Below are 7908 nucleotides of genomic sequence, written 5' to 3' on the forward strand. Positions count from 1 at the left end.
GGAAACGAAAACAAAAATGAAACCGTGATTTCTGGTGGAATAGACGTGGAAATGGAACTTTCCGTTTCCGTGAATATGGAATTTTTGTTTTTACTATAGGCCTATGGCTGCATTGTAGCCCAACCACCAAACAACACACAATGACACATCGACGAGAATGAGCAGAATAGATAGTCTGAGGCCCAACTTCTACTACCACATACATACTCAACTAGACCCTACACGCAATTGTCCAGCACTCCTAGAATAGTACGCTAAGTTGCCGACGTAATCATATTATTTTGTAGCCATGATAACAATTCTTTAAATTTGTTTGTGTTGTGTGTATTTTTCTATGGTTCAAGGGGATTTTAACTTCCGGTAAATGACCACTTCTGTTTCCGGGTCCCCTTTGTATTCACTCTATGTTTGTTTCCGGTAGTATCCGTTTCCGGGGTTTCTATACTTGTTTTCTCTTTTCGATGCTGCCTGTCGATGATGTTGATCCCATCATAATACTGCGTCTCCACTACTCTTTCCCGTTCACATCCCCTCCGTCCAGCACCTGCTTCTGTGCACGAGAACGCAACACGCTTACATCGATCGATTCAACAGTCAATCAAACATCAGAAATTTGAATTCCGGGAAAAAAGAGAAGAAGGCGTCAACCTGGGGCTTGGCCTCGAGATCGCGGAGCCTGCGGACCCCCGGCGGGTCATCTCCAGTGGCCACCTCGACAGTCCACACAGCCCGCGCCACCGTAGGATGGGTCGCTGTGTGGCGGCTTGACCGGGCATCTCAGGGCGACGCTATCGAAGTGCCTGCGCGCCTGGGCCTTCACCCGCGCCGCCTCTTCCAGCGGCAAGTGCGGTCCGCTCCGCGCCGGCCACGTCGTCGCCATGGCTTCACTCCTCTCTCGTTGGCTCGCTCGGTGGTCACCTGGAGTCTTCGGTTCCAATCCGACCGAAAATGCCAAACGAAGGCCGAGCTCCGCAAACACAACGACTTTAATATTGCAAAATTTAAATTCATACTTGAAATTTTAAAATATACACATAATTAAAGACATAGCATATATATGTGCAAATTATCATGATGCAATACTTTAAAATGAGAGCTACACAAAAAATAGCTTTTCAGCACATGTATTCTTGATCCTCATAGTTCATAAAAAAATTGCGGCTTGCAATTCAAGATATTTCATCATAAAATTAGACACACATATACATTAAATCCTTGCATACTTGTATATTTTTTCAGAATTTTCTGAAACTTAAAGGTACAAAATTTTGAACTTTTCAAAATAAAGACCTCCATCACTACTGGAATTGAGTTATACACCGAGTGCCACGGACACTCAGCAAAGGGCCTATCCCCGCCGGCAAAGCCTTTGTCGAGTGCTGGACTCGCAAAAGCCACCTGGCGTACACCTCTCAGGAAAACAGGAATTTGCCGGGAGCGAGGACACGGGCACTCGGCAAAGAGTTTGCTGAGAGTCAAACAATACAACTCGGCAAAAAAGAAGTGGCTAACGGACAACAGATGGGGACGGCGGTTGCCACGTGGCGCATCTTTGCCGACTTGGCTCTCAGTGAAGACCCTGACACCCAGGGTACATGAAAACTCCAGTAGTGCATGAAGCTCGGCCTCCAAAACATTCTACTTGTGATCGTTATCCTAATCTGCCCTTGTCATGCTGAGATTGGGACGGCTAACACGTGGTGAGCTCGGGAGGCGAGTGATTATTCACGTGGGTCGGTCGGTTCATCCAAAGACACTAGTAGAAAACAGGGCTTTGGTCCAGGCCGGGTCAGCCCATTAGTCCCGGTTCAGTCCAGAACCGGGACCAATGGGGGCATTGGACCCGGTTCGTGAGACCAGGGGGCCGGCCGGGCCACGTGGGCCATTGGTCCCGGTTGGTGGGACGAACTGGGACCAATGGGCCTCGCTCCTGGCCCACCATCATTGGTCCCGGTTGGTGGCTTGAACCGGGACCAAAGGCTCCCCTTTAGTCCCGGTTCATGCCACCAACCGGGACCAATGAGGTGCCTATATATACCCCCTCGCGTAAGAGCAGAGCACACTGCTCTGTTTTTTTTTGGACGAGGGGGAGAGGGCTTGGTGGTGCTCTAGCTCACCTCCTATGCACACAAGGTGTTCGATGGAATGCCCGAGCCACACTACTTAAGCTTTCTCCTCTCCAAGCTCGACCTCCAAGCTTCATTTTCCTCAATATTTGTCTAGGTTTAGCGGTCCATCACGCCCCGTCCCCGTCTTCACCGTCGTCGATCACCCGCGCCGAGCTCATCGCCGGCACCACCGTGGTGAGCCTCTTGTTCTTATCTTCTTTCTAAAAGGAAAAATATTCTTACTTGTATGTTTACATAGATACTTGTATTATTTTCTTACTTTTATTATTGCATCTTATATAGTGCGATGGTTTTGGTATCCGCCCCCGTCGTCCCTCGTCCTGTCTATGATTCGGATGTGGTATATATATTATCTTTATAACTATTGGTTCATTTATTGTTTATGAAAATTATGCCGACCAACGTGACATAGATTTTATTTATGTAGGATGTATGTGAATCGGAAATGCCAACCGACCCTATTGTTAAGAGGTTAAATTTAGTTGAAGAAGAAAACAATTTGTTGAAGGAAAAAATAAAAAAAATTGAGGAGGAGAAGATGATATGGGAGTTGCATGTTGCGGATGTCGTCGATGATCACAAGATCAAGATGGATGCAATGCGCTTGAAGATTAGAAAGATTAGAAAATATGCCATTCATACCGAGGCTTGATATCATTATGCCGTTGGATCAATTGTTACCTTGGTTGCGATTATGATCACATTTGTTTTCGCATTGAAATGTTTTACATAGTTTCAATGTATGGTTTAATTAATTAGATGCTCTGGAGAGCTATATGTTGTTAGATGAGAACTATGTATGCACTTTGGTTTTAATGTGATGATGAACCTTTATTAATTTGGATACTTAATTATATATAATGCACGCAGATGAACCGAGAATGGATGTACGGTGACAGACACACCTCCGAGTACATTAAGGGCGTGCATGAGTTTCTCGATGCGGCTGAGGCAAACAAGCAGAATGGTTTTATGTGTTGTCCATGCACTGAATGTGGGAATACGAGGTCTTACTCTAACCGGAAAATCCTGCACTCCCACCTGCTTTACAAGGGTTTCATGCCACACTATAATGTTTGGACGAGGCACGGAGAAATAGGGGTTTTGATGGACGAGGCGAAGAAGAAGAGTACAATGACAACTATGCCCCCTGAATACGGTGATGCTGCAACGGGGGGAGTTGGTGAAGATGAAGAGGAACCAGACAATGTGCCCAATGATGCTGCAATGGGTGAAGCTGCTGAAGGTCAAGAGGAACCAGACGATGTGCCCGATGATGATGATCTCCGCCGGGTCATTGTCGATGCAAGGACGCAATGCAAAAGTCAAAAGGAGAAGCTGAAGTTCGATCGCATGTTAGAGGATCACAAAAAAGGGTTGTACCCCAATTGCGAAGATGGCAACACAAAGCTCTGTACCATACTGGAATTGCTGCAGTGGAAGGCAGAGAATGCTGTGGCTGACAAAGGATTTGAGAAGCTACTGAAAATATTGAAGAAGAAGCTTCCAAAGGATAACGAATTGCCCGACAGTACATACGCAACAAAGAAGGTCGTATGCCTTCTAGGATTGGAGGTGGAGAAGATACATGCATGCCCCAATGACTGCATCCTCTACCGCGGTGCATACAAGGATCTGAACGCATGCCCGGTATGCGGTGCATTGCGGTATAAGATCAGACGAGATGACCCTGGTGATGTTGACGGCGAGCCCCCCAGGAAGAGGGTTCCTGCGAAGGTGATGTGGTATGGTCCTATAATACCATGGTTGAAACGTCTGTTCAGAAACGAAGAGCATGCCAAGTTGATGCGATGGCACAGTGAGGACCGGAAGAAAGACGGGAAGTTGAGAGCACCCGCTGACGGGTCGCAGTGGAGAAAAATCGAGAGAAAGTACTGGGATGAGTTTGCAAAGGACCCAAGGAATGTATGGTTTGCTTTAAGCGCGGATGACATTAATCCTTTCGGGGAGCAGAGCAGCAATCACAACACCTGGCCCGTGACTCTATGTATGTATAACCTTCCTCCTTGGATGTGCATGAAGCGGAAGTTCATTATGATGCCGGTTCTCATCCAAGGCCCTAAGCAACCCGGCAACGACGTTGATGTGTACCTAAGGCCATTATTTGAAAAAAATTTACAGCTGTGGAATGGAAACGGTGTACGTACGTGGGATGAGCACAGACAGGAGGAATTTAACCTAAAGGTGTTGCTGTTCGTGACCATCAACGATTGGCCCGCTCTCAGTAACTTTTCAGGACAGACAAACAAAGGATACCACGCATGCACGCACTGTTTAGATGACACTGAAAGTATATACCTGGACAAATGCAGGAAGAATGTGTACCTGGGCCGTCGTCGATTTCTTCCGACCAACCATCAATGTCGAAAGAAAGGCAAGCATTTCAAAGGCGAGGCAGATCACCGGAAGAAGACCGCCATGCGTACCGGTGATCACGTACTTGCTAGGGTCAATGATTTACACGTAATCTTTGGAAAGGGTCCCGGCGGACTTGCTGTTCCGAATGACGCTGAGGGACACGCACCCATGTGGAAGAAGAAATCTATATTTTGGGACCTACCCTACTGGAAAGACCTAGAGGTCCGCTCTTCAATCGACGTGATGCTCGTGACAAAGAACCTTTGAGTGAACCTGCTAGGCTTATTGGGCGTGTATGGGAAGACAAAAGATACACCTGAGGCACGGGAGGACCTGCAACATTTGCACGAAAAATATGGCATGCCTCCAAAGCAGTATAAAGGTCCTGCCAGCTACGCTCTTACGAAAGAAGAGAAAGAAATCTTCTTTGAATGCCTACTCACTATGAAGGTCATGACCGGCTTCTCGTCGAATATAAAGGGAATCATAAATATGCCCGAGAAAAAGTTTCAGAACCTAAAGTCTCATGACTGCCACGTGATTATGACGCAACTGCTTACGGTTGCATTGTGGGGGCTTCTACCGGAAAACGTCCGATTAGCCATTGTGAAGCTATGTGCATTCCTCAATGCAATCTCTCAGAAGGTGATCGATCCAGAAATCGTACCAAGGCTAAGGAGTGATGTGGCTCAATGTCTTGTCAGTTTCGAGCTGGTGTTCCCATCATCCTTCTTCAATATCATGATGCACGTCCTAGTTCATCTAGTCGACGAGATTGTCATCTTGGGGCCCGTATTTCTACACAATATGTTCCCCTTTAAGAGTTTCATGGGAGTCCTAAAGAAATATGTCTGTAACCGCGCTAGGACAGAAGGAAGCATCTCCATGGGCCATCAAATAGAGGATGTTATCGGGTTTTGTGTTGACTTCATTCCTGGCCTTAAGAAGATAGGTCTCCCTAAATCGCGGTATGAGGGGAGACTGACTGGAAAAGGCACTCTTGGAAGTGACTCAATAATATGGAGGGACGGATATTCTTGGTCTCAAGCACACTACACAGTTCTACAGAACTCTACCTTGGTGACCCCGTATGTCGATGAACACAAGAACAGTCTGCGCTCCAAACACCCGGAGCAGTGCGATGACTGTATTACATGTGAACACATCAGGACTTTCAGCAGTTGGTTGGAAACACGTCTCAGAGGTGACAACACTGTTTGTGATGAGCTGGACTTGTTGTCCAGGGGACCATCTTTGACTGTATTGACTTACAAAGGATACAAGATAAATGATAATACATTTTACACGATCGCCCAAGATCAAAAGAGCACCAACCAAAACAGCGGTGTCCGCTTTGATGCAGCAACCGAGAGCGGAAAGGACACATATTTGGTTACATAGTGGACATATGAGAACTTGACTACGGACATGATTTTAAGGTCCCTTTGTTTAAGTGCAAATGGGTCAATCTGTCAGGCGGCAGGGTACAGGTAGACCCACAGTACGGAATGACAATAGTGGATCTGAAAAATCTTGGGTACACTGATGAACCATTACTCCTAGCCAATGATGTGGCACAGGTTATCTATGTGAAGGACATGTCTACCAAACCGAGAAAAAGAAAAGATAAGGAAGCGAATACATCATATGATGAGCCAAAGCGCCACATAGTTCTTTCAGGAAAAAGGGATATCCTGGGAGTGGAGGGCAAGACAGACATGTCTGAAGATTATGAAAAGTTTCATGAAATTCCTCCCTTCAATGTCAAGGCTGACCCAAGCATCCTGATAAACGATGAAGATTATCCATGGTTACGGCGCAATAAGCAAATGACACAAGCGAAGAAAAAGTGAAGACTTTCTCCCGCAACTATTATGATGATACCATGCCAACTTTGTAACACACGAGTATGCTATGCCAACTTTTTCAGAGATCATTTGGAAATTATGAATTTAGGTCGAATTTTATCTATAGGTGCATCTATGTTCATTTTTTAGTAAAGTTAATCACAAACTTGTGATTCACACAAATTTCAAAGAATTCAAATTTTAACTATTCAAATTTAAAAACTAATGGCACTAACAGAAAATTTATAATTTTTCTAAAACTAATGGCACTAACAGAAAGTTTATAATTTTGCTGACCTAAAAGCAAAAAGAATTTAAAAATAAAGCAAAAAATAAAAGAAAATAAATAATACAGAAAACAAAACAAAAAAACTGAAAAAAAAATTAAAAATAGCAACAATAAGTATTTTGTTGTAAGTAGAAACAAAATAAAATAAATAAAGCAACAAAGAAAACTAAAAACTAAAAAAATGTTTTCAAATTTGAAAACTAATGGCACTAACACAAAGTTTATAATTTTTCTAAAACTAAAAGCAAAAAGAATTAAAAAATAAAGCAAAAAGCAAAAGAAAATAAATAATGCAGAAAGTTTATAATTTTTGTGACCTAAAAGAAAAAGGAAATCACTAAAAAACTATAAGTATTTTGTTCTATAATATTTGTTATGACTAACTAAAATTACCAAATTGGGTATAATGATAAAACACAGTAATATTAAATAGCAAGAAAAAGAATGACTCAAAAATCAATTTTTATAGTAAAGTTATTCATAAACTAGTGATTCACACAAATTTTAAAAAATTCAAATTTAAACTATTCAAAATTTAAAACTAATGGCACTAACAGAAAGTTTATAATTTTTGTGACCTAAAAGAAAAAAATCACTAAAAAACTATAAGTATTTAGTTCTAAGTAGAAATGAAAAAACAAATAGTAAAAAAATGCCACCTACTGGGCCACCATGGCCTGAATACGACTAGAAGCCCATCCATGGGCCAGGATTCAGGACCGCAGAAGGCCCAACAGGCCCACAGGAATAGCGGTGTGAGATTAGGCCCAAAGGCCTGCAGTTCTGAGGAGTTCAATGAAGAGGGCGGGGCAGCGCTTATAAACAGGTGCGACCGCTCCTCAGCTAGCGAGGTGGGACTAAACATCCCACCGCACCGCGGGTTTGGCAGACGCAGGCCTTTGGTCCCGGTTGATGGCATTAACCGGGACTAAAGGGGGCATTGGTCACGGTTCGTGGCACAAACCGTGACCAATGCCACCCCTTTAGTCCCGGTTGGTGCCACCAACCGGGACCAAAGGCCGCCGATTCCCGCCCTTTGGGCTGCTGAAAAGAGGACTTTGGTCTTGGTTGGTGGCACCAACCGGGACTAAAGGTGGCATTGGTCCCGGTTGGTGCCACGAACCGGGACCAATGCTCTTGGTATATAATCAGGACTTGTGAAAAATTTCAGTTTCTCATCGACCATTTGCCCCCGACGACGCTGCCAGGCTGCCCCGGCGCCGTCCGCCGCCCCTGCAGTCGCCCCGACCGCACCGTCGCCGTC

At 44.6% G+C, this 7908-nt stretch overlaps 1 pseudogene; it reads right to left on the bottom strand.

Moving 5' to 3' along the window:
• Window positions 1-207: 207 nt before the first annotated feature.
• LOC119353924 lies at window positions 208-880 on the bottom strand (annotated as a pseudogene).
• Between the last annotated feature and the right edge of the window lie 7028 nt (window positions 881-7908).

The sequence above is a fragment of the Triticum dicoccoides genome, chromosome 1A (genome assembly GCF_002162155.2).
Source record: "Triticum dicoccoides isolate Atlit2015 ecotype Zavitan chromosome 1A, WEW_v2.0, whole genome shotgun sequence".
In the NCBI taxonomy this organism is placed as follows: Eukaryota; Viridiplantae; Streptophyta; class Magnoliopsida; order Poales; family Poaceae; genus Triticum; species Triticum dicoccoides.